The sequence below is a fragment of the Phocoena phocoena genome, unplaced genomic scaffold (genome assembly GCF_963924675.1).
Source record: "Phocoena phocoena unplaced genomic scaffold, mPhoPho1.1 SCAFFOLD_441, whole genome shotgun sequence".
NCBI lineage: Eukaryota > Metazoa > Chordata > Mammalia > Artiodactyla > Phocoenidae > Phocoena > Phocoena phocoena.
In genome coordinates this window covers 1-21,816 of record NW_027077568.1, presented here as the reverse complement: position 1 = coordinate 21,816, position 21,816 = coordinate 1, and the positions used below count along the sequence as shown (strand labels likewise).

Below are 21,816 nucleotides of genomic sequence, written 5' to 3'. Positions count from 1 at the left end.
TGGGCCTCAAGAGGCAGCCCGCGGTCCCCGCCCCCATCTACGGCCATACCACCCTGAACGCGCCCGATCTCGTCTGATCTCGGAAGCTAAGCAGGGTCGGGCCTGGTTAGTACTTGGATGGGAGACCGCCTGGGAATACCGGGTGCTGTAGGCTTTTTGCCTCCCGCTCCGCCTTCTCCTTTACTCGCCCGCGGGCGGTGGCCGCCGGCTCCGCCCCCGCCGGGCCCCGCTGCAGGCCCCACCTCCTCAGGCCCCTCCCACCACGGCGCGCGTGCGCCGGAGGGGCCGCTCCCCGCCGGCCCGGCCGGCCGGGCGGCCAGAAGGCGGCCCCGGAAGGCAGCCGCACCCCGGACGCTCCCGGGGTGGCTGGCCCGGACCCAGAATCCGCCGCGGGCCCGGTTGCCGTCCTTTCGGCCAGCGAGCCCCTCGACCTGCACCTGGCCGCCCCCACTGGCGCCCAGCCCCGCTGCCGCCACCTGTGCGCCGGTGTGTCCCGCCACAGCTCCCTCCGGCAGAAGCCCCGCCTCCGCCGTGTCGCCGCGGCCGGGTGCGGGAGCGGGATCGAGGGCCGGGGCCGCTTCCCCGGGCCTGCCGGCCACCAGGGGCGGGCTCCTGAGCTCGGCGGGTGGTGTGCGGGCAAGGGTGGCCTTGCCGGGGCTGAGGGGCCGTGGCGACGCAATGGTGGCTCCCAGTGGCTTCGGGCCAGCTGCTGTCGGGCAGCAGGGCCGGCCCGGGCTGCGGCCGGGCTGCGCCTAGCGCCGCGTGGGCGGGCAGGGGCGATGCCCCAGGGACCGCGGGCCCCGGGCCCCGAAGCCCCCGGGGCCACGTCCCTGTGAGCGACGTGCGGGATCTTGGGCGGGGCGCCAAGCGCCGAAGGGTTTGCTGGGTCACGCCGGCCCTCGGCTGGGAGGTGGTGGCCAAATCCTCCGCCACCGCCCGATACCCGAGACGTCCGTTCCCCCTGCCTGGGCGGGCTGACCGCCGGGCTGGCTGGCCCTAAGGCGCCAGCGCCAGCGCAACTGGGCCTCAAGAGGCAGCCCGCGGTCCCCGCCCCCGTCTACGGCCATACCACCCTGAACGCGCCCGATCTCGTCTGATCTCGGAAGCTAAGCAGGGTCGGGCCTGGTTAGTACTTGGATGGGAGACCGCCTGGGAATACCGGGTGCTGTAGGCTTTTTGCCTCCCGCTCCGCCTTCTCCTTTACTCGCCCGCGGGCGGTGGCCGCCGGCTCCGCCCCCGCCGGGCCCCGCTGCAGGCCCCACCTCCTCAGGCCCCTCCCACCACGGCGCGCGTGCGCCGGAGGGGCCGCTCCCCGCCGGCCCGGCCGGCCGGGCGGCCAGAAGGCGGCCCCGGAAGGCAGCCGCACCCCGGACGCTCCCGGGGTGGCTGGCCCGGACCCAGAATCCGCCGCGGGCCCGGTTGCCGTCCTTTCGGCCAGCGAGCCCCTCGACCTGCACCTGGCCGCCCCCACTGGCGCCCAGCCCCGCTGCCGCCACCTGTGCGCCGGTGTGTCCCGCCACAGCTCCCTCCGGCAGAAGCCCCGCCTCCGCCGTGTCGCCGCGGCCGGGTGCGGGAGCGGGATCGAGGGCCGGGGCCGCTTCCCCGGGCCTGCCGGCCACCAGGGGCGGGCTCCTGAGCTCGGCGGGTGGTGTGCGGGCAAGGGTGGCCTTGCCGGGGCTGAGGGGCCGTGGCGACGCAATGGTGGCTCCCAGTGGCTTCGGGCCAGCTGCTGTCGGGCAGCAGGGCCGGCCCGGGCTGCGGCCGGGCTGCGCCTAGCGCCGCGTGGGCGGGCAGGGGCGATGCCCCAGGGACCGCGGGCCCCGGGCCCCGAAGCCCCCGGGGCCACGTCCCTGTGAGCGACGTGCGGGATCTTGGGCGGGGCGCCAAGCGCCGAAGGGTTTGCTGGGTCACGCCGGCCCTCGGCTGGGAGGTGGTGGCCAAACCCTCCGCCACCGCCCGATACCCGAGACGTCCGTTCCCCCTGCCTGGGCGGGCGGCGGGGTCCCGCCGGGGCGGGCTGACCGCCGGGCTGGCTGGCCCTAAGGCGCCAGCGCCAGCGCAACTGGGCCTCAAGAGGCAGCCCGCGGTCCCCGCCCCCGTCTACGGCCATACCACCCTGAACGCGCCCGATCTCGTCTGATCTCGGAAGCTAAGCAGGGTCGGGCCTGGTTAGTACTTGGATGGGAGACCGCCTGGGAATACCGGGTGCTGTAGGCTTTTTGCCTCCCGCTCCGCCTTCTCCTTTACTCGCCCGCGGGCGGTGGCCGCCGGCTCCGCCCCCGCCGGGCCCCGCTGCAGGCCCCACCTCCTCAGGCCCCTCCCACCACGGCGCGCGTGCGCCGGAGGGGCCGCTCCCCGCCGGCCCGGCCGGCCGGGCGGCCAGAAGGCGGCCCCGGAAGGCAGCCGCACCCCGGACGCTCCCGGGGTGGCTGGCCCGGACCCAGAATCCGCCGCGGGCCCGGTTGCCGTCCTTTCGGCCAGCGAGCCCCTCGACCTGCACCTGGCCGCCCCCACTGGCGCCCAGCCCCGCTGCCGCCACCTGTGCGCCGGTGTGTCCCGCCACAGCTCCCTCCGGCAGAAGCCCCGCCTCCGCCGTGTCGCCGCGGCCGGGTGCGGGAGCGGGATCGAGGGCCGGGGCCGCTTCCCCGGGCCTGCCGGCCACCAGGGGCGGGCTCCTGAGCTCGGCGGGTGGTGTGCGGGCAAGGGTGGCCTTGCCGGGGCTGAGGGGCCGTGGCGACGCAATGGTGGCTCCCAGTGGCTTCGGGCCAGCTGCTGTCGGGCAGCAGGGCCGGCCCGGGCTGCGGCCGGGCTGCGCCTAGCGCCGCGTGGGCGGGCAGGGGCGATGCCCCAGGGACCGCGGGCCCCGGGCCCCGAAGCCTCCGGGGCCACGTCCCTGTGAGCGACGTGCGGGATCTTGGGCGGGGCGCCAAGCGCCGAAGGGTTTGCTGGGTCACGCCGGCCCTCGGCTGGGAGGTGGTGGCCAAACCCTCCGCCACCGCCCGATACCCGAGACGTCCGTTCCCCCTGCCTGGGCGGGCTGACCGCCGGGCTGGCTGGCCCTAAGGCGCCAGCGCCAGCGCAACTGGGCCTCAAGAGGCAGCCCGCGGTCCCCGCCCCCGTCTACGGCCATACCACCCTGAACGCGCCCGATCTCGTCTGATCTCGGAAGCTAAGCAGGGTCGGGCCTGGTTAGTACTTGGATGGGAGACCGCCTGGGAATACCGGGTGCTGTAGGCTTTTTGCCTCCCGCTCCGCCTTCTCCTTTACTCGCCCGCGGGCGGTGGCCGCCGGCTCCGCCCCCGCCGGGCCCCGCTGCAGGCCCCACCTCCTCAGGCCCCTCCCACCACGGCGCGCGTGCGCCGGAGGGGCCGCTCCCCGCCGGCCCGGCCGGCCGGGCGGCCAGAATGCGGCCCCGGAAGGCAGCCGCACACCGGACGCTCCCGGGGTGGCTGGCCCGGACCCAGAATCCGCCGCGGGCCCGGTTGCCGTCCTTTCGGCCAGCGAGCCCCTCGACCTGCACCTGGCCGCCCCCACTGGCGCCCAGCCCCGCTGCCGCCACCTGTGCGCCGGTGTGTCCCGCCACAGCTCCCTCCGGCAGAAGCCCCGCCTCCGCCGTGTCGCCGCGGCCGGGTGCGGGAGCGGGATCGAGGGCCGGGGCCGCTTCCCCGGGCCTGCCGGCCACCAGGGGCGGGCTCCTGAGCTCGGCGGGTGGTGTGCGGGCAAGGGTGGCCTTGCCGGGGCTGAGGGGCCGTGGCGACGCAATGGTGGCTCCCAGTGGCTTCGGGCCAGCTGCTGTCGGGCAGCAGGGCCGGCCCGGGCTGCGGCCGGGCTGCGCCTAGCGCCGCGTGGGCGGGCAGGGGCGATGCCCCAGGGACCGCGGGCCCCGGGCCCCGAAGCCCCCGGGGCCACGTCCCTGTGAGCGACGTGCGGGATCTTGGGCGGGGCGCCAAGCGCCGAAGGGTTTGCTGGGTCACGCCGGCCCTCGGCTGGGAGGTGGTGGCCAAACCCTACGCCACCGCCCGATACCCGAGACGTCCGTTCCCCCTGCCTGGGCGGGCGGCGGGGTCCCGCCGGGGCGGGCTGACCGCCGGGCTGGCTGGCCCTAAGGCGCCAGCGCCAGCGCAACTGGGCCTCAAGAGGCAGCCCGCGGTCCCCGCCCCCGTCTACGGCCATACCACCCTGAACGCGCCCGATCTCGTCTGATCTCGGAAGCTAAGCAGGGTCGGGCCTGGTTAGTACTTGGATGGGAGACCGCCTGGGAATACCGGGTGCTGTAGGCTTTTTGCCTCCCGCTCCGCCTTCTCCTTTACTCGCCCGCGGGCGGTGGCCGCCGGCTCCGCCCCCGCCGGGCCCCGCTGCAGGCCCCACCTCCTCAGGCCCCTCCCACCACGGCGCGCGTGCGCCGGAGGGGCCGCTCCCCGCCGGCCCGGCCGGCCGGGCGGCCAGAAGGCGGCCCCGGAAGGCAGCCGCACCCCGGACGCTCCCGGGGTGGCTGGCCCGGACCCAGAATCCGCCGCGGGCCCGGTTGCCGTCCTTTCGGCCAGCGAGCCCCTCGACCTGCACCTGGCCGCCCCCACTGGCGCCCAGCCCCGCTGCCGCCACCTGTGCGCCGGTGTGTCCCGCCACAGCTCCCTCCGGCAGAAGCCCCGCCTCCGCCGTGTCGCCGCGGCCGGGTGCGGGAGCGGGATCGAGGGCCGGGGCCGCTTCCCCGGGCCTGCCGGCCACCAGGGGCGGGCTCCTGAGCTCGGCGGGTGGTGTGCGGGCAAGGGTGGCCTTGCCGGGGCTGAGGGGCCGTGGCGACGCAATGGTGGCTCCCAGTGGCTTCGGGCCAGCTGCTGTCGGGCAGCAGGGCCGGCCCGGGCTGCGGCCGGGCTGCGCCTAGCGCCGCGTGGGCGGGCAGGGGCGATGCCCCAGGGACCGCGGGCCCCGGGCCCCGAAGCCCCCGGGGCCACGTCCCTGTGAGCGACGTGCGGGATCTTGGGCGGGGCGCCAAGCGCCGAAGGGTTTGCTGGGTCACGCCGGCCCTCGGCTGGGAGGTGGTGGCCAAACCCTCCGCCACCGCCCGATACCCGAGACGTCCGTTCCCCCTGCCTGGGCGGGCTGACCGCCGGGCTGGCTGGCCCTAAGGCGCCAGCGCCAGCGCAACTGGGCCTCAAGAGGCAGCCCGCGGTCCCCGCCCCCGTCTACGGCCATACCACCCTGAACGCGCCCGATCTCGTCTGATCTCGGAAGCTAAGCAGGGTCGGGCCTGGTTAGTACTTGGATGGGAGACCGCCTGGGAATACCGGGTGCTGTAGGCTTTTTGCCTCCCGCTCCGCCTTCTCCTTTACTCGCCCGCGGGCGGTGGCCGCCGGCTCCGCCCCCGCCGGGCCCCGCTGCAGGCCCCACCTCCTCAGGCCCCTCCCACCACGGCGCGCGTGCGCCGGAGGGGCCGCTCCCCGCCGGCCCGGCCGGCCGGGCGGCCAGAAGGCGGCCCCGGAAGGCAGCCGCACCCCGGACGCTCCCGGGGTGGCTGGCCCGGACCCAGAATCCGCCGCGGGCCCGGTTGCCGTCCTTTCGGCCAGCGAGCCCCTCGACCTGCACCTGGCCGCCCCCACTGGCGCCCAGCCCCGCTGCCGCCACCTGTGCGCCGGTGTGTCCCGCCACAGCTCCCTCCGGCAGAAGCCCCGCCTCCGCCGTGTCGCCGCGGCCGGGTGCGGGAGCGGGATCGAGGGCCGGGGCCGCTTCCCCGGGCCTGCCGGCCACCAGGGGCGGGCTCCTGAGCTCGGCGGGTGGTGTGCGGGCAAGGGTGGCCTTGCCGGGGCTGAGGGGCCGTGGCGACGCAATGGTGGCTCCCAGTGGCTTCGGGCCAGCTGCTGTCGGGCAGCAGGGCCGGCCCGGGCTGCGGCCGGGCTGCGCCTAGCGCCGCGTGGGCGGGCAGGGGCGATGCCCCAGGGACCGCGGGCCCCGGGCCCCGAAGCCCCCGGGGCCACGTCCCTGTGAGCGACGTGCGGGATCTTGGGCGGGGCGCCAAGCGCCGAAGGGTTTGCTGGGTCACGCCGGCCCTCGGCTGGGAGGTGGTGGCCAAACCCTCCGCCACCGCCCGATACCCGAGACGTCCGTTCCCCCTGCCTGGGCGGGCTGACCGCCGGGCTGGCTGGCCCTAAGGCGCCAGCGCCAGCGCAACTGGGCCTCAAGAGGCAGCCCGCGGTCCCCGCCCCCGTCTACGGCCATACCACCCTGAACGCGCCCGATCTCGTCTGATCTCGGAAGCTAAGCAGGGTCGGGCCTGGTTAGTACTTGGATGGGAGACCGCCTGGGAATACCGGGTGCTGTAGGCTTTTTGCCTCCCGCTCCGCCTTCTCCTTTACTCGCCCGCGGGCGGTGGCCGCCGGCTCCGCCCCCGCCGGGCCCCGCTGCAGGCCCCACCTCCTCAGGCCCCTCCCACCACGGCGCGCGTGCGCCGGAGGGGCCGCTCCCCGCCGGCCCGGCCGGCCGGGCGGCCAGAAGGCGGCCCCGGAAGGCAGCCGCACCCCGGACGCTCCCGGGGTGGCTGGCCCGGACCCAGAATCCGCCGCGGGCCCGGTTGCCGTCCTTTCGGCCAGCGAGCCCCTCGACCTGCACCTGGCCGCCCCCACTGGCGCCCAGCCCCGCTGCTGCCACCTGTGCGCCGGTGTGTCCCGCCACAGCTCCCTCCGGCAGAAGCCCCGCCTCCGCCGTGTCGCCGCGGCCGGGTGCGGGAGCGGGATCGAGGGCCGGGGCCGCTTCCCCGGGCCTGCCGGCCACCAGGGGCGGGCTCCTGAGCTCGGCGGGTGGTGTGCGGGCAAGGGTGGCCTTGCCGGGGCTGAGGGGCCGTGGCGACGCAATGGTGGCTCCCAGTGGCTTCGGGCCAGCTGCTGTCGGGCAGCAGGGCCGGCCCGGGCTGCGGCCGGGCTGCGCCTAGCGCCGCGTGGGTGGGCAGGGGCGATGCCCCAGGGACCGCGGGCCCCGGGCCCCGAAGCCTCCGGGGCCACGTCCCTGTGAGCGACGTGCGGGATCTTGGGCGGGGCGCCAAGCGCCGAAGGGTTTGCTGGGTCACGCCGGCCCTCGGCTGGGAGGTGGTGGCCAAACCCTCCGCCACCGCCCGATACCCGAGACGTCCGTTCCCCCTGCCTGGGCGGGCTGACCGCCGGGCTGGCTGGCCCTAAGGCGCCAGCGCCAGCGCAACTGGGCCTCAAGAGGCAGCCCGCGGTCCCCGCCCCCGTCTACGGCCATACCACCCTGAACGCGCCCGATCTCGTCTGATCTCGGAAGCTAAGCAGGGTCGGGCCTGGTTAGTACTTGGATGGGAGACCGCCTGGGAATACCGGGTGCTGTAGGCTTTTTGCCTCCCGCTCCGCCTTCTCCTTTACTCGCCCGCGGGCGGTGGCCGCCGGCTCCGCCCCCGCCGGGCCCCGCTGCAGGCCCCACCTCCTCAGGCCCCTCCCACCACGGCGCGCGTGCGCCGGAGGGGCCGCTCCCCGCCGGCCCGGCCGGCCGGGCGGCCAGAAGGCGGCCCCGGAAGGCAGCCGCACCCCGGACGCTCCCGGGGTGGCTGGCCCGGACCCAGAATCCGCCGCGGGCCCGGTTGCCGTCCTTTCGGCCAGCGAGCCCCTCGACCTGCACCTGGCCGCCCCCACTGGCGCCCAGCCCCGCTGCCGCCACCTGTGCGCCGGTGTGTCCCGCCACAGCTCCCTCCGGCAGAAGCCCCGCCTCCGCCGTGTCGCCGCGGCCGGGTGCGGGAGCGGGATCGAGGGCCGGGGCCGCTTCCCCGGGCCTGCCGGCCACCAGGGGCGGGCTCCTGAGCTCGGCGGGTGGTGTGCGGGCAAGGGTGGCCTTGCCGGGGCTGAGGGGCCGTGGCGACGCAATGGTGGCTCCCAGTGGCTTCGGGCCAGCTGCTGTCGGGCAGCAGGGCCGGCCCGGGCTGCGGCCGGGCTGCGCCTAGCGCCGCGTGGGTGGGCAGGGGCGATGCCCCAGGGACCGCGGGCCCCGGGCCCCGAAGCCTCCGGGGCCACGTCCCTGTGAGCGACGTGCGGGATCTTGGGCGGGGCGCCAAGCGCCGAAGGGTTTGCTGGGTCACGCCGGCCCTCGGCTGGGAGGTGGTGGCCAAACCCTCCGCCACCGCCCGATACCCGAGACGTCCGTTCCCCCTGCCTGGGCGGGCGGCGGGGTCCCGCCGGGGCGGGCTGACCGCCGGGCTGGCTGGCCCTAAGGCGCCAGCGCCAGCGCAACTGGGCCTCAAGAGGCAGCCCGCGGTCCCCGCCCCCGTCTACGGCCATACCACCCTGAACGCGCCCGATCTCGTCTGATCTCGGAAGCTAAGCAGGGTCGGGCCTGGTTAGTACTTGGATGGGAGACCGCCTGGGAATACCGGGTGCTGTAGGCTTTTTGCCTCCCGCTCCGCCTTCTCCTTTACTCGCCCGCGGGCGGTGGCCGCCGGCTCCGCCCCCGCCGGGCCCCGCTGCAGGCCCCACCTCCTCAGGCCCCTCCCACCACGGCGCGCGTGCGCCGGAGGGGCCGCTCCCCGCCGGCCCGGCCGGCCGGGCGGCCAGAAGGCGGCCCCGGAAGGCAGCCGCACCCCGGACGCTCCCGGGGTGGCTGGCCCGGACCCAGAATCCGCCGCGGGCCCGGTTGCCGTCCTTTCGGCCAGCGAGCCCCTCGACCTGCACCTGGCCGCCCCCACTGGCGCCCAGCCCCGCTGCCGCCACCTGTGCGCCGGTGTGTCCCGCCACAGCTCCCTCCGGCAGAAGCCCCGCCTCCGCCGTGTCGCCGCGGCCGGGTGCGGGAGCGGGATCGAGGGCCGGGGCCGCTTCCCCGGGCCTGCCGGCCACCAGGGGCGGGCTCCTGAGCTCGGCGGGTGGTGTGCGGGCAAGGGTGGCCTTGCCGGGGCTGAGGGGCCGTGGCGACGCAATGGTGGCTCCCAGTGGCTTCGGGCCAGCTGCTGTCGGGCAGCAGGGCCGGCCCGGGCTGCGGCCGGGCTGCGCCTAGCGCCGCGTGGGCGGGCAGGGGCGATGCCCCAGGGACCGCGGGCCCCGGGCCCCGAAGCCCCCGGGGCCACGTCCCTGTGAGCGACGTGCGGGATCTTGGGCGGGGCGCCAAGCGCCGAAGGGTTTGCTGGGTCACGCCGGCCCTCGGCTGGGAGGTGGTGGCCAAACCCTCCGCCACCGCCCGATACCCGAGACGTCCGTTCCCCCTGCCTGGGCGGGCTGACCGCCGGGCTGGCTGGCCCTAAGGCGCCAGCGCCAGCGCAACTGGGCCTCAAGAGGCAGCCCGCGGTCCCCGCCCCCGTCTACGGCCATACCACCCTGAACGCGCCCGATCTCGTCTGATCTCGGAAGCTAAGCAGGGTCGGGCCTGGTTAGTACTTGGATGGGAGACCGCCTGGGAATACCGGGTGCTGTAGGCTTTTTGCCTCCCGCTCCGCCTTCTCCTTTACTCGCCCGCGGGCGGTGGCCGCCGGCTCCGCCCCCGCCGGGCCCCGCTGCAGGCCCCACCTCCTCAGGCCCCTCCCACCACGGCGCGCGTGCGCCGGAGGGGCCGCTCCCCGCCGGCCCGGCCGGCCGGGCGGCCAGAAGGCGGCCCCGGAAGGCAGCCGCACCCCGGACGCTCCCGGGGTGGCTGGCCCGGACCCAGAATCCGCCGCGGGCCCGGTTGCCGTCCTTTCGGCCAGCGAGCCCCTCGACCTGCACCTGGCCGCCCCCACTGGCGCCCAGCCCCGCTGCCGCCACCTGTGCGCCGGTGTGTCCCGCCACAGCTCCCTCCGGCAGAAGCCCCGCCTCCGCCGTGTCGCCGCGGCCGGGTGCGGGAGCGGGATCGAGGGCCGGGGCCGCTTCCCCGGGCCTGCCGGCCACCAGGGGCGGGCTCCTGAGCTCGGCGGGTGGTGTGCGGGCAAGGGTGGCCTTGCCGGGGCTGAGGGGCCGTGGCGACGCAATGGTGGCTCCCAGTGGCTTCGGGCCAGCTGCTGTCGGGCAGCAGGGCCGGCCCGGGCTGCGGCCGGGCTGCGCCTAGCGCCGCGTGGGCGGGCAGGGGCGATGCCCCAGGGACCGCGGGCCCCGGGCCCCGAAGCCCCCGGGGCCACGTCCCTGTGAGCGACGTGCGGGATCTTGGGCGGGGCGCCAAGCGCCGAAGGGTTTGCTGGGTCACGCCGGCCCTCGGCTGGGAGGTGGTGGCCAAACCCTCCGCCACCGCCCGATACCCGAGACGTCCGTTCCCCCTGCCTGGGCGGGCTGACCGCCGGGCTGGCTGGCCCTAAGGCGCCAGCGCCAGCGCAACTGGGCCTCAAGAGGCAGCCCGCGGTCCCCGCCCCCGTCTACGGCCATACCACCCTGAACGCGCCCGATCTCGTCTGATCTCGGAAGCTAAGCAGGGTCGGGCCTGGTTAGTACTTGGATGGGAGACCGCCTGGGAATACCGGGTGCTGTAGGCTTTTTGCCTCCCGCTCCGCCTTCTCCTTTACTCGCCCGCGGGCGGTGGCCGCCGGCTCCGCCCCCGCCGGGCCCCGCTGCAGGCCCCACCTCCTCAGGCCCCTCCCACCACGGCGCGCGTGCGCCGGAGGGGCCGCTCCCCGCCGGCCCGGCCGGCCGGGCGGCCAGAAGGCGGCCCCGGAAGGCAGCCGCACCCCGGACGCTCCCGGGGTGGCTGGCCCGGACCCAGAATCCGCCGCGGGCCCGGTTGCCGTCCTTTCGGCCAGCGAGCCCCTCGACCTGCACCTGGCCGCCCCCACTGGCGCCCAGCCCCGCTGCTGCCACCTGTGCGCCGGTGTGTCCCGCCACAGCTCCCTCCGGCAGAAGCCCCGCCTCCGCCGTGTCGCCGCGGCCGGGTGCGGGAGCGGGATCGAGGGCCGGGGCCGCTTCCCCGGGCCTGCCGGCCACCAGGGGCGGGCTCCTGAGCTCGGCGGGTGGTGTGCGGGCAAGGGTGGCCTTGCCGGGGCTGAGGGGCCGTGGCGACGCAATGGTGGCTCCCAGTGGCTTCGGGCCAGCTGCTGTCGGGCAGCAGGGCCGGCCCGGGCTGCGGCCGGGCTGCGCCTAGCGCCGCGTGGGTGGGCAGGGGCGATGCCCCAGGGACCGCGGGCCCCGGGCCCCGAAGCCTCCGGGGCCACGTCCCTGTGAGCGACGTGCGGGATCTTGGGCGGGGCGCCAAGCGCCGAAGGGTTTGCTGGGTCACGCCGGCCCTCGGCTGGGAGGTGGTGGCCAAACCCTCCGCCACCGCCCGATACCCGAGACGTCCGTTCCCCCTGCCTGGGCGGGCTGACCGCCGGGCTGGCTGGCCCTAAGGCGCCAGCGCCAGCGCAACTGGGCCTCAAGAGGCAGCCCGCGGTCCCCGCCCCCGTCTACGGCCATACCACCCTGAACGCGCCCGATCTCGTCTGATCTCGGAAGCTAAGCAGGGTCGGGCCTGGTTAGTACTTGGATGGGAGACCGCCTGGGAATACCGGGTGCTGTAGGCTTTTTGCCTCCCGCTCCGCCTTCTCCTTTACTCGCCCGCGGGCGGTGGCCGCCGGCTCCGCCCCCGCCGGGCCCCGCTGCAGGCCCCACCTCCTCAGGCCCCTCCCACCACGGCGCGCGTGCGCCGGAGGGGCCGCTCCCCGCCGGCCCGGCCGGCCGGGCGGCCAGAAGGCGGCCCCGGAAGGCAGCCGCACCCCGGACGCTCCCGGGGTGGCTGGCCCGGACCCAGAATCCGCCGCGGGCCCGGTTGCCGTCCTTTCGGCCAGCGAGCCCCTCGACCTGCACCTGGCCGCCCCCACTGGCGCCCAGCCCCGCTGCCGCCACCTGTGCGCCGGTGTGTCCCGCCACAGCTCCCTCCGGCAGAAGCCCCGCCTCCGCCGTGTCGCCGCGGCCGGGTGCGGGAGCGGGATCGAGGGCCGGGGCCGCTTCCCCGGGCCTGCCGGCCACCAGGGGCGGGCTCCTGAGCTCGGCGGGTGGTGTGCGGGCAAGGGTGGCCTTGCCGGGGCTGAGGGGCCGTGGCGACGCAATGGTGGCTCCCAGTGGCTTCGGGCCAGCTGCTGTCGGGCAGCAGGGCCGGCCCGGGCTGCGGCCGGGCTGCGCCTAGCGCCGCGTGGGCGGGCAGGGGCGATGCCCCAGGGACCGCGGGCCCCGGGCCCCGAAGCCCCCGGGGCCACGTCCCTGTGAGCGACGTGCGGGATCTTGGGCGGGGCGCCAAGCGCCGAAGGGTTTGCTGGGTCACGCCGGCCCACGGCTGGGAGGTGGTGGCCAAACCCTCCGCCACCGCCCGATACCCGAGACGTCCGTTCCCCCTGCCTGGGCGGGCTGACCGCCGGGCTGGCTGGCCCTAAGGCGCCAGCGCCAGCGCAACTGGGCCTCAAGAGGCAGCCCGCGGTCCCCGCCCCCGTCTACGGCCATACCACCCTGAACGCGCCCGATCTCGTCTGATCTCGGAAGCTAAGCAGGGTCGGGCCTGGTTAGTACTTGGATGGGAGACCGCCTGGGAATACCGGGTGCTGTAGGCTTTTTGCCTCCCGCTCCGCCTTCTCCTTTACTCGCCCGCGGGCGGTGGCCGCCGGCTCCGCCCCCGCCGGGCCCCGCTGCAGGCCCCACCTCCTCAGGCCCCTCCCACCACGGCGCGCGTGCGCCGGAGGGGCCGCTCCCCGCCGGCCCGGCCGGCCGGGCGGCCAGAAGGCGGCCCCGGAAGGCAGCCGCACCCCGGACGCTCCCGGGGTGGCTGGCCCGGACCCAGAATCCGCCGCGGGCCCGGTTGCCGTCCTTTCGGCCAGCGAGCCCCTCGACCTGCACCTGGCCGCCCCCACTGGCGCCCAGCCCCGCTGCCGCCACCTGTGCGCCGGTGTGTCCCGCCACAGCTCCCTCCGGCAGAAGCCCCGCCTCCGCCGTGTCGCCGCGGCCGGGTGCGGGAGCGGGATCGAGGGCCGGGGCCGCTTCCCCGGGCCTGCCGGCCACCAGGGGCGGGCTCCTGAGCTCGGCGGGTGGTGTGCGGGCAAGGGTGGCCTTGCCGGGGCTGAGGGGCCGTGGCGACGCAATGGTGGCTCCCAGTGGCTTCGGGCCAGCTGCTGTCGGGCAGCAGGGCCGGCCCGGGCTGCGGCCGGGCTGCGCCTAGCGCCGCGTGGGCGGGCAGGGGCGATGCCCCAGGGACCGCGGGCCCCGGGCCCCGAAGCCCCCGGGGCCACGTCCCTGTGAGCGACGTGCGGGATCTTGGGCGGGGCGCCAAGCGCCGAAGGGTTTGCTGGGTCACGCCGGCCCTCGGCTGGGAGGTGGTGGCCAAACCCTCCGCCACCGCCCGATACCCGAGACGTCCGTTCCCCCTGCCTGGGCGGGCTGACCGCCGGGCTGGCTGGCCCTAAGGCGCCAGCGCCAGCGCAACTGGGCCTCAAGAGGCAGCCCGCGGTCCCCGCCCCCGTCTACGGCCATACCACCCTGAACGCGCCCGATCTCGTCTGATCTCGGAAGCTAAGCAGGGTCGGGCCTGGTTAGTACTTGGATGGGAGACCGCCTGGGAATACCGGGTGCTGTAGGCTTTTTGCCTCCCGCTCCGCCTTCTCCTTTACTCGCCCGCGGGCGGTGGCCGCCGGCTCCGCCCCCGCCGGGCCCCGCTGCAGGCCCCACCTCCTCAGGCCCCTCCCACCACGGCGCGCGTGCGCCGGAGGGGCCGCTCCCCGCCGGCCCGGCCGGCCGGGCGGCCAGAAGGCGGCCCCGGAAGGCAGCCGCACCCCGGACGCTCCCGGGGTGGCTGGCCCGGACCCAGAATCCGCCGCGGGCCCGGTTGCCGTCCTTTCGGCCAGCGAGCCCCTCGACCTGCACCTGGCCGCCCCCACTGGCGCCCAGCCCCGCTGCCGCCACCTGTGCGCCGGTGTGTCCCGCCACAGCTCCCTCCGGCAGAAGCCCCGCCTCCGCCGTGTCGCCGCGGCCGGGTGCGGGAGCGGGATCGAGGGCCGGGGCCGCTTCCCCGGGCCTGCCGGCCACCAGGGGCGGGCTCCTGAGCTCGGCGGGTGGTGTGCGGGCAAGGGTGGCCTTGCCGGGGCTGAGGGGCCGTGGCGACGCAATGGTGGCTCCCAGTGGCTTCGGGCCAGCTGCTGTCGGGCAGCAGGGCCGGCCCGGGCTGCGGCCGGGCTGCGCCTAGCGCCGCGTGGGCGGGCAGGGGCGATGCCCCAGGGACCGCGGGCCCCGGGCCCCGAAGCCCCCGGGGCCACGTCCCTGTGAGCGACGTGCGGGATCTTGGGCGGGGCGCCAAGCGCCGAAGGGTTTGCTGGGTCACGCCGGCCCTCGGCTGGGAGGTGGTGGCCAAACCCTCCGCCACCGCCCGATACCCGAGACGTCCGTTCCCCCTGCCTGGGCGGGCTGACCGCCGGGCTGGCTGGCCCTAAGGCGCCAGCGCCAGCGCAACTGGGCCTCAAGAGGCAGCCCGCGGTCCCCGCCCCCGTCTACGGCCATACCACCCTGAACGCGCCCGATCTCGTCTGATCTCGGAAGCTAAGCAGGGTCGGGCCTGGTTAGTACTTGGATGGGAGACCGCCTGGGAATACCGGGTGCTGTAGGCTTTTTGCCTCCCGCTCCGCCTTCTCCTTTACTCGCCCGCGGGCGGTGGCCGCCGGCTCCGCCCCCGCCGGGCCCCGCTGCAGGCCCCACCTCCTCAGGCCCCTCCCACCACGGCGCGCGTGCGCCGGAGGGGCCGCTCCCCGCCGGCCCGGCCGGCCGGGCGGCCAGAAGGCGGCCCCGGAAGGCAGCCGCACCCCGGACGCTCCCGGGGTGGCTGGCCCGGACCCAGAATCCGCCGCGGGCCCGGTTGCCGTCCTTTCGGCCAGCGAGCCCCTCGACCTGCACCTGGCCGCCCCCACTGGCGCCCAGCCCCGCTGCCGCCACCTGTGCGCCGGTGTGTCCCGCCACAGCTCCCTCCGGCAGAAGCCCCGCCTCCGCCGTGTCGCCGCGGCCGGGTGCGGGAGCGGGATCGAGGGCCGGGGCCGCTTCCCCGGGCCTGCCGGCCACCAGGGGCGGGCTCCTGAGCTCGGCGGGTGGTGTGCGGGCAAGGGTGGCCTTGCCGGGGCTGAGGGGCCGTGGCGACGCAATGGTGGCTCCCAGTGGCTTCGGGCCAGCTGCTGTCGGGCAGCAGGGCCGGCCCGGGCTGCGGCCGGGCTGCGCCTAGCGCCGCGTGGGCGGGCAGGGGCGATGCCCCAGGGACCGCGGGCCCCGGGCCCCGAAGCCCCCGGGGCCACGTCCCTGTGAGCGACGTGCGGGATCTTGGGCGGGGCGCCAAGCGCCGAAGGGTTTGCTGGGTCACGCCGGCCCTCGGCTGGGAGGTGGTGGCCAAACCCTCCGCCACCGCCCGATACCCGAGACGTCCGTTCCCCCTGCCTGGGCGGGCTGACCGCCGGGCTGGCTGGCCCTAAGGCGCCAGCGCCAGCGCAACTGGGCCTCAAGAGGCAGCCCGCGGTCCCCGCCCCCGTCTACGGCCATACCACCCTGAACGCGCCCGATCTCGTCTGATCTCGGAAGCTAAGCAGGGTCGGGCCTGGTTAGTACTTGGATGGGAGACCGCCTGGGAATACCGGGTGCTGTAGGCTTTTTGCCTCCCGCTCCGCCTTCTCCTTTACTCGCCCGCGGGCGGTGGCCGCCGGCTCCGCCCCCGCCGGGCCCCGCTGCAGGCCCCACCTCCTCAGGCCCCTCCCACCACGGCGCGCGTGCGCCAGAGGGGCCGCTCCCCGCCGGCCCGGCCGGCCGGGCGGCCAGAAGGCGGCCCCGGAAGGCAGCCGCACCCCGGACGCTCCCGGGGTGGCTGGCCCGGACCCAGAATCCGCCGCGGGCCCGGTTGCCGTCCTTTCGGCCAGCGAGCCCCTCGACCTGCACCTGGCCGCCCCCACTGGCGCCCAGCCCCGCTGCCGCCACCTGTGCGCCGGTGTGTCCCGCCACAGCTCCCTCCGGCAGAAGCCCCGCCTCCGCCGTGTCGCCGCGGCCGGGTGCGGGAGCGGGATCGAGGGCCGGGGCCGCTTCCCCGGGCCTGCCGGCCACCAGGGGCGGGCTCCTGAGCTCGGCGGGTGGTGTGCGGGCAAGGGTGGCCTTGCCGGGGCTGAGGGGCCGTGGCGACGCAATGGTGGCTCCCAGTGGCTTCGGGCCAGCTGCAGTCGGGCAGCAGGGCCGGCCCGGGCTGCGGCCGGGCTGCGCCTAGCGCCGCGTGGGCGGGCAGGGGCGATGCCCCAGGGACCGCGGGCCCCGGGCCCCGAAGCCTCCGGGGCCACGTCCCTGTGAGCGACGTGCGGGATCTTGGGCGGGGCGCCAAGCGCCGAAGGGTTTGCTGGGTCACGCCGGCCCTCGGCTGGGAGGTGGTGGCCAAACCCTCCGCCACCGCCCGATACCCGAGACGTCCGTTCCCCCTGCCTGGGCGGGCTGACCGCCGGGCTGGCTGGCCCTAAGGCGCCAGCGCCAGCGCAACTGGGCCTCAAGAGGCAGCCCGCGGTCCCCGCCCCCGTCTACGGCCATACCACCCTGAACGCGCCCGATCTCGTCTGATCTCGGAAGCTAAGCAGGGTCGGGCCTGGTTAGTACTTGGATGGGAGACCGCCTGGGAATACCGGGTGCTGTAGGCTTTTTGCCTCCCGCTCCGCCTTCTCCTTTACTCGCCCGCGGGCGGTGGCCGCCGGCTCCGCCCCCGCCGGGCCCCGCTGCAGGCCCCACCTCCTCAGGCCCCTCCCACCACGGCGCGCGTGCGCCGGAGGGGCCGCTCCCCGCCGGCCCGGCCGGCCGGGCGGCCAGAAGGCGGCCCCGGAAGGCAGCCGCACCCCGGACGCTCCCGGGGTGGCTGGCCCGGACCCAGAATCCGCCGCGGGCCCGGTTGCCGTCCTTTCGGCCAGCGAGCCCCTCGACCTGCACCTGGCCGCCCCCACTGGCGCCCAGCCCCGCTGCCGCCACCTGTGCGCCGGTGTGTCCCGCCACAGCTCCCTCCGGCAGAAGCCCCGCCTCCGCCGTGTCGCCGCGGCCGGGTGCGGGAGCGGGATCGAGGGCCGGGGCCGCTTCCCCGGGCCTGCCGGCCACCAGGGGCGGGCTCCTGAGCTCGGCGGGTGGTGTGCGGGCAAGGGTGGCCTTGCCGGGGCTGAGGGTCGTGGCGACGCAATGGTGGCTCCCAGTGGCTTCGGGCCAGCTGCTGTCGGGCAGCAGGGCCGGCCCGGGCTGCGGCCGGGCTGCGCCTAGCGCCGCGTGGGCGGGCAGGGGCGATGCCCCAGGGACCGCGGGCCCCGGGCCCCGAAGCCCCCGGGGCCACGTCCCTGTGAGCGACGTGCGGGATCTTGGGCGGGGCGCCAAGCGCCGAAGGGTTTGCTGGGTCACGCCGGCCCTCGGCTGGGAGGTGGTGGCCAAACCCTCCGCCACCGCCCGATACCCGAGACGTCCGTTCCCCCTGCCTGGGCGGGCTGACCGCCGGGCTGGCTGGCCCTAAGGCGCCAGCGCCAGCGCAACTGGGCCTCAAGAGGCAGCCCGCGGTCCCCGCCCCCGTCTACGGCCATACCACCCTGAACGCGCCCGATCTCGTCTGATCTCGGAAGCTAAGCAGGGTCGGGCCTGGTTAGTACTTGGATGGGAGACCGCCTGGGAATACCGGGTGCTGTAGGCTTTTTGCCTCCCGCTCCGCCTTCTCCTTTACTCGCCCGCGGGCGGTGGCCGCCGGCTCCGCCCCCGCCGGGCCCCGCTGCAGGCCCCACCTCCTCAGGCCCCTCCCACCACGGCGCGCGTGCGCCGGAGGGGCCGCTCCCCGCCGGCCCGGCCGGCCGGGCGGCCAGAAGGCGGCCCCGGAAGGCAGCCGCACCCCGGACGCTCCCGGGGTGGCTGGCCCGGACCCAGAATCCGCCGCGGGCCCGGTTGCCGTCCTTTCGGCCAGCGAGCCCCTCGACCTGCACCTGGCCGCCCCCACTGGCGCCCAGCCCCGCTGCCGCCACCTGTGCGCCGGTGTGTCCCGCCACAGCTCCCTCCGGCAGAAGCCCCGCCTCCGCCGTGTCGCCGCGGCCGGGTGCGGGAGCGGGATCGAGGGCCGGGGCCGCTTCCCCGGGCCTGCCGGCCACCAGGGGCGGGCTCCTGAGCTCGGCGGGTGGTGTGCGGGCAAGGGTGGCCTTGCCGGGGCTGAGGGTCATGGCGACGCAATGGTGGCTCCCAGTGGCTTCGGGCCAGCTGCTGTCGGGCAGCAGGGCCGGCCCGGGCTGCGGCCGGGCTGCGCCTAGCGCCGCGTGGGCGGGCAGGGGCGATGCCCCAGGGACCGCGGGCCCCGGGCCCCGAAGCCCCCGGGGCCACGTCCCTGTGAGCGACGTGCGGGATCTTGGGCGGGGCGCCAAGCGCCGAAGGGTTTGCTGGGTCACGCCGGCCCTCGGCTGGGAGGTGGTGGCCAAACCCTCCGCCACCGCCCGATACCCGAGACGTCCGTTCCCCCTGCCTGGGCGGGCTGACCGCCGGGCTGGCTGGCCCTAAGGCGCCAGCGCCAGCGCAACTGGGCCTCAAGAGGCAGCCCGCGGTCCCCGCCCCCGTCTACGGCCATACCACCCTGAACGCGCCCGATCTCGTCTGATCTCGGAAGCTAAGCAGGGTCGGGCCTGGTTAGTACTTGGATGGGAGACCGCCTGGGAATACCGGGTGCTGTAGGCTTTTTGCCTCCCGCTCCGCCTTCTCCTTTACTCGCCCGCGGGCGGTGGCCGCCGGCTCCGCCCCCGCCGGGCCCCGCTGCAGGCCCCACCTCCTCAGGCCCCTCCCACCACGGCGCGGGTGCGCCGGAGGGGCCGCTCCCCGCCGGCCCGGCCGGCCGGGCGGCCAGAAGGCGGCCCCGGAAGGCAGCCGCACCCCGGACGCTCCCGGGGTGGCTGGCCCGGACCCAGAATCCGCCGCGGGCCCGGTTGCCGTCCTTTCGGCCAGCGAGCCCCTCGACCTGCACCTGGCCGCCCCCACTGGCGCCCAGCCCCGCTGCCGCCACCTGTGCGCCGGTGTGTCCCGCCACAGCTCCCTCCGGCAGAAGCCCCGCCTCCGCCGTGTCGCCGCGGCCGGGTGCGGGAGCGGGATCGAGGGCCGGGGCCGCTTCCCCGGGCCTGCCGGCCACCAGGGGCGGGCTCCTGAGCTCGGCGGGTGGTGTGCGGGCAAGGGTGGCCTTGCCGGGGCTGAGGGGCCGTGGCGACGCAATGGTGGCTCCCAGTGGCTTCGGGCCAGCTGCAGTCGGGCAGCAGGGCCGGCCCGGGCTGCGGCCGGGCTGCGCCTAGCGCCGCGTGGGCGGGCAGGGGCGATGCCCCAGGGACCGCGGGCCCCGGGCCCCGAAGCCTCCGGGGCCACGTCCCTGTGAGCGACGTGCGGGATCTTGGGCGGGGCGCCAAGCGCCGAAGGGTTTGCTGGGTCACGCCGGCCCTCGGCTGGGAGGTGGTGGCCAAACCCTCCGCCACCGCCCGATACCCGAGACGTCCGTTCCCCCTGCCTGGGCGGGCTGACCGCCGGGCTGGCTGGCCCTAAGGCGCCAGCGCCAGCGCAACTGGGCCTCAAGAGGCAGCCCGCGGTCCCCGCCCCCGTCTACGGCCATACCACCCTGAACGCGCCCGATCTCGTCTGATCTCGGAAGCTAAGCAGGGTCGGGCCTGGTTAGTACTTGGATGGGAGACCGCCTGGGAATACCGGGTGCTGTAGGCTTTTTGCCTCCCGCTCCGCCTTCTCCTTTACTCGCCCGCGGGCGGTGGCCGCCGGCTCCGCCCCCGCCGGGCCCCGCTGCAGGCCCCACCTCCTCAGGCCCCTCCCACCACGGCGCGCGTGCGCCGGAGGGGCCGCTCCCCGCCGGCCCGGCCGGCCGGGCGGCCAGAAGGCGGCCCCGGAAGGCAGCCGCACCCCGGACGCTCCCGGGGTGGCTGGCCCGGACCCAGAATCCGCCGCGGGCCCGGTTGCCGTCCTTTCGGCCAGCGAGCCCCTCGACCTGCACCTGGCCGCCCCCACTGGCGCCCAGCCCCGCTGCCGCCACCTGTGCGCCGGTGTGTCCCGCCACAGCTCCCTCCGGCAGAAGCCCCGCCTCCGCCGTGTCGCCGCGGCCGGGTGCGGGAGCGGGATCGAGGGCCGGGGCCGCTTCCCCGGGCCTGCCGGCCACCAGGGGCGGGCTCCTGAGCTCGGCGGGTGGTGTGCGGGCAAGGGTGGCCTTGCCGGGGCTGAGGGTCATGGCGACGCAATGGTGGCTCCCAGTGGCTTCGGGCCAGCTGCTGTCGGGCAGCAGGGCCGGCCCGGGCTGCGGCCGGGCTGCGCCTAGCGCCGCGTGGGCGGGCAGGGGCGATGCCCCAGGGACCGCGGGCCCCGGGCCCCGAAGCCCCCGGGGCCACGTCCCTGTGAGCGACGTGCGGGATCTTGGGCGGGGCGCCAAGCGCCGAAGGGTTTGCTGGGTCACGCCGGCCCTCGGCTGGGAGGTGGTGGCCAAACCCTCCGCCACCGCCCGATACCCGAGACGTCCGTTCCCCCTGCCTGGGCGGGCTGACCGCCGGGCTGGCTGGCCCTAAGGCGCCAGCGCCAGCGCAACTGGGCCTCAAGAGGCAGCCCGCGGTCCCCGCCCCCGTCTACGGCCATACCACCCTGAACGCGCCCGATCTCGTCTGATCTCGGAAGCTAAGCAGGGTCGGGCCTGGTTAGTACTTGGATGGGAGACCGCCTGGGAATACCGGGTGCTGTAGGCTTTTTGCCTCCCGCTCCGCCTTCTCCTTTACTCGCCCGCGGGCGGTGGCCGCCGGCTCCGCCCCCGCCGGGCCCCGCTGCAGGCCCCACCTCCTCAGGCCCCTCCCACCACGGCGCGGGTGCGCCGGAGGGGCCGCTCCCCGCCGGCCCGGCCGGCCGGGCGGCCAGAAGGCGGCCCCGGAAGGCAGCCGCACCCCGGACGCTCCCGGGGTGGCTGGCCCGGACCCAGAATCCGCCGCGGGCCCGGTTGCCGTCCTTTCGGCCAGCGAGCCCCTCGACCTGCACCTGGCCGCCCCCACTGGCGCCCAGCCCCGCTGCCGCCACCTGTGCGCCGGTGTGTCCCGCCACAGCTCCCTCCGGCAGAAGCCCCGCCTCCGCCGTGTCGCCGCGGCCGGGTGCGGGAGCGGGATCGAGGGCCGGGGCCGCTTCCCCGGGCCTGCCGGCCACCAGGGGCGGGCTCCTGAGCTCGGCGGGTGGTGTGCGGGCAAGGGTGGCCTTGCCGGGGCTGAGGGGCCGTGGCGACGCAATGGTGGCTCCCAGTGGCTTCGGGCCAGCTGCTGTCGGGCAGCAGGGCCGGCCCGGGCTGCGGCCGGGCTGCGCCTAGCGCCGCGTGGGCGGGCAGGGGCGATGCCCCAGGGACCGCGGGCCCCGGGCCCCGAAGCCCCCGGGGCCACGTCCCTGTGAGCGACGTGCGGGATCTTGGGCGGGGCGCCAAGCGCCGAAGGGTTTGCTGGGTCACGCCGGCCCTCGGCTGGGAGGTGGTGGCCAAACCCTCCGCCACCGCCCGATACCCGAGACGTCCGTTCCCCCTGCCTGGGCGGGCTGACCGCCGGGCTGGCTGGCCCTAAGGCGCCAGCGCCAGCGCAACTGGGCCTCAAGAGGCAGCCCGCGGTCCCCGCCCCCGTCTACGGCCATACCACCCTGAACGCGCCCGATCTCGTCTGATCTCGGAAGCTAAGCAGGGTCGGGCCTGGTTAGTACTTGGATGGGAGACCGCCTGGGAATACCGGGTGCTGTAGGCTTTTTGCCTCCCGCTCCGCCTTCTCCTTTACTCGCCCGCGGGCGGTGGCCGCCGGCTCCGCCCCCGCCGGGCCCCGCTGCAGGCCCCACCTCCTCAGGCCCCTCCCACCACGGCGCGCGTGCGCCGGAGGGGCCGCTCCCCGCCGGCCCGGCCGGCCGGGCGGCCAGAAGGCGGCCC

General features: G+C 76.8%; 22 non-coding genes across 22 annotated transcripts; all 22 read left to right on the top strand.

Annotated features, from left to right (window-relative positions):
- Positions 1-35: 35 nt before the first annotated feature.
- Positions 36-154, top strand: LOC136143530 (5S ribosomal RNA). Its single transcript, XR_010658112.1, has one exon. It is a non-coding gene; the product is annotated as a 5S ribosomal RNA (ribosomal RNA).
- Positions 155-1,055: 901 nt separating this feature from the next.
- On the top strand, positions 1,056-1,174 carry LOC136143529 (5S ribosomal RNA). Its single transcript, XR_010658111.1, has one exon. It is a non-coding gene; the product is annotated as a 5S ribosomal RNA (ribosomal RNA).
- A 924-nt stretch (positions 1,175-2,098) lies between these two features.
- Positions 2,099-2,217, top strand: LOC136143528 (5S ribosomal RNA). The gene has a single exon (XR_010658110.1). It is a non-coding gene; the product is annotated as a 5S ribosomal RNA (ribosomal RNA).
- A 901-nt stretch (positions 2,218-3,118) lies between these two features.
- Positions 3,119-3,237, top strand: LOC136143526 (5S ribosomal RNA). Its single transcript, XR_010658109.1, has one exon. It is a non-coding gene; the product is annotated as a 5S ribosomal RNA (ribosomal RNA).
- A 924-nt stretch (positions 3,238-4,161) lies between these two features.
- Positions 4,162-4,280, top strand: LOC136143525 (5S ribosomal RNA). The gene has a single exon (XR_010658108.1). It is a non-coding gene; the product is annotated as a 5S ribosomal RNA (ribosomal RNA).
- Positions 4,281-5,181: 901 nt separating this feature from the next.
- LOC136143524 (5S ribosomal RNA) lies at positions 5,182-5,300 on the top strand. Its single transcript, XR_010658107.1, has one exon. It is a non-coding gene; the product is annotated as a 5S ribosomal RNA (ribosomal RNA).
- A 901-nt stretch (positions 5,301-6,201) lies between these two features.
- On the top strand, positions 6,202-6,320 carry LOC136143523 (5S ribosomal RNA). The gene has a single exon (XR_010658106.1). It is a non-coding gene; the product is annotated as a 5S ribosomal RNA (ribosomal RNA).
- Positions 6,321-7,221: 901 nt separating this feature from the next.
- On the top strand, positions 7,222-7,340 carry LOC136143521 (5S ribosomal RNA). Its single transcript, XR_010658104.1, has one exon. It is a non-coding gene; the product is annotated as a 5S ribosomal RNA (ribosomal RNA).
- A 924-nt stretch (positions 7,341-8,264) lies between these two features.
- LOC136143520 (5S ribosomal RNA) lies at positions 8,265-8,383 on the top strand. Its single transcript, XR_010658103.1, has one exon. It is a non-coding gene; the product is annotated as a 5S ribosomal RNA (ribosomal RNA).
- A 901-nt stretch (positions 8,384-9,284) lies between these two features.
- On the top strand, positions 9,285-9,403 carry LOC136143519 (5S ribosomal RNA). The gene has a single exon (XR_010658102.1). It is a non-coding gene; the product is annotated as a 5S ribosomal RNA (ribosomal RNA).
- Positions 9,404-10,304: 901 nt separating this feature from the next.
- On the top strand, positions 10,305-10,423 carry LOC136143518 (5S ribosomal RNA). The gene has a single exon (XR_010658101.1). It is a non-coding gene; the product is annotated as a 5S ribosomal RNA (ribosomal RNA).
- A 901-nt stretch (positions 10,424-11,324) lies between these two features.
- Positions 11,325-11,443, top strand: LOC136143517 (5S ribosomal RNA). The gene has a single exon (XR_010658100.1). It is a non-coding gene; the product is annotated as a 5S ribosomal RNA (ribosomal RNA).
- A 901-nt stretch (positions 11,444-12,344) lies between these two features.
- Positions 12,345-12,463, top strand: LOC136143516 (5S ribosomal RNA). The gene has a single exon (XR_010658099.1). It is a non-coding gene; the product is annotated as a 5S ribosomal RNA (ribosomal RNA).
- Positions 12,464-13,364: 901 nt separating this feature from the next.
- LOC136143515 (5S ribosomal RNA) lies at positions 13,365-13,483 on the top strand. Its single transcript, XR_010658098.1, has one exon. It is a non-coding gene; the product is annotated as a 5S ribosomal RNA (ribosomal RNA).
- Positions 13,484-14,384: 901 nt separating this feature from the next.
- LOC136143514 (5S ribosomal RNA) lies at positions 14,385-14,503 on the top strand. The gene has a single exon (XR_010658097.1). It is a non-coding gene; the product is annotated as a 5S ribosomal RNA (ribosomal RNA).
- Positions 14,504-15,404: 901 nt separating this feature from the next.
- LOC136143513 (5S ribosomal RNA) lies at positions 15,405-15,523 on the top strand. The gene has a single exon (XR_010658096.1). It is a non-coding gene; the product is annotated as a 5S ribosomal RNA (ribosomal RNA).
- A 901-nt stretch (positions 15,524-16,424) lies between these two features.
- LOC136143512 (5S ribosomal RNA) lies at positions 16,425-16,543 on the top strand. The gene has a single exon (XR_010658095.1). It is a non-coding gene; the product is annotated as a 5S ribosomal RNA (ribosomal RNA).
- A 900-nt stretch (positions 16,544-17,443) lies between these two features.
- LOC136143533 (5S ribosomal RNA) lies at positions 17,444-17,562 on the top strand. The gene has a single exon (XR_010658115.1). It is a non-coding gene; the product is annotated as a 5S ribosomal RNA (ribosomal RNA).
- Positions 17,563-18,462: 900 nt separating this feature from the next.
- Positions 18,463-18,581, top strand: LOC136143532 (5S ribosomal RNA). Its single transcript, XR_010658114.1, has one exon. It is a non-coding gene; the product is annotated as a 5S ribosomal RNA (ribosomal RNA).
- A 901-nt stretch (positions 18,582-19,482) lies between these two features.
- Positions 19,483-19,601, top strand: LOC136143531 (5S ribosomal RNA). The gene has a single exon (XR_010658113.1). It is a non-coding gene; the product is annotated as a 5S ribosomal RNA (ribosomal RNA).
- Positions 19,602-20,501: 900 nt separating this feature from the next.
- LOC136143522 (5S ribosomal RNA) lies at positions 20,502-20,620 on the top strand. The gene has a single exon (XR_010658105.1). It is a non-coding gene; the product is annotated as a 5S ribosomal RNA (ribosomal RNA).
- Positions 20,621-21,521: 901 nt separating this feature from the next.
- LOC136143510 (5S ribosomal RNA) lies at positions 21,522-21,640 on the top strand. Its single transcript, XR_010658094.1, has one exon. It is a non-coding gene; the product is annotated as a 5S ribosomal RNA (ribosomal RNA).
- The last annotated feature ends 176 nt before the right edge of the window (positions 21,641-21,816 follow it).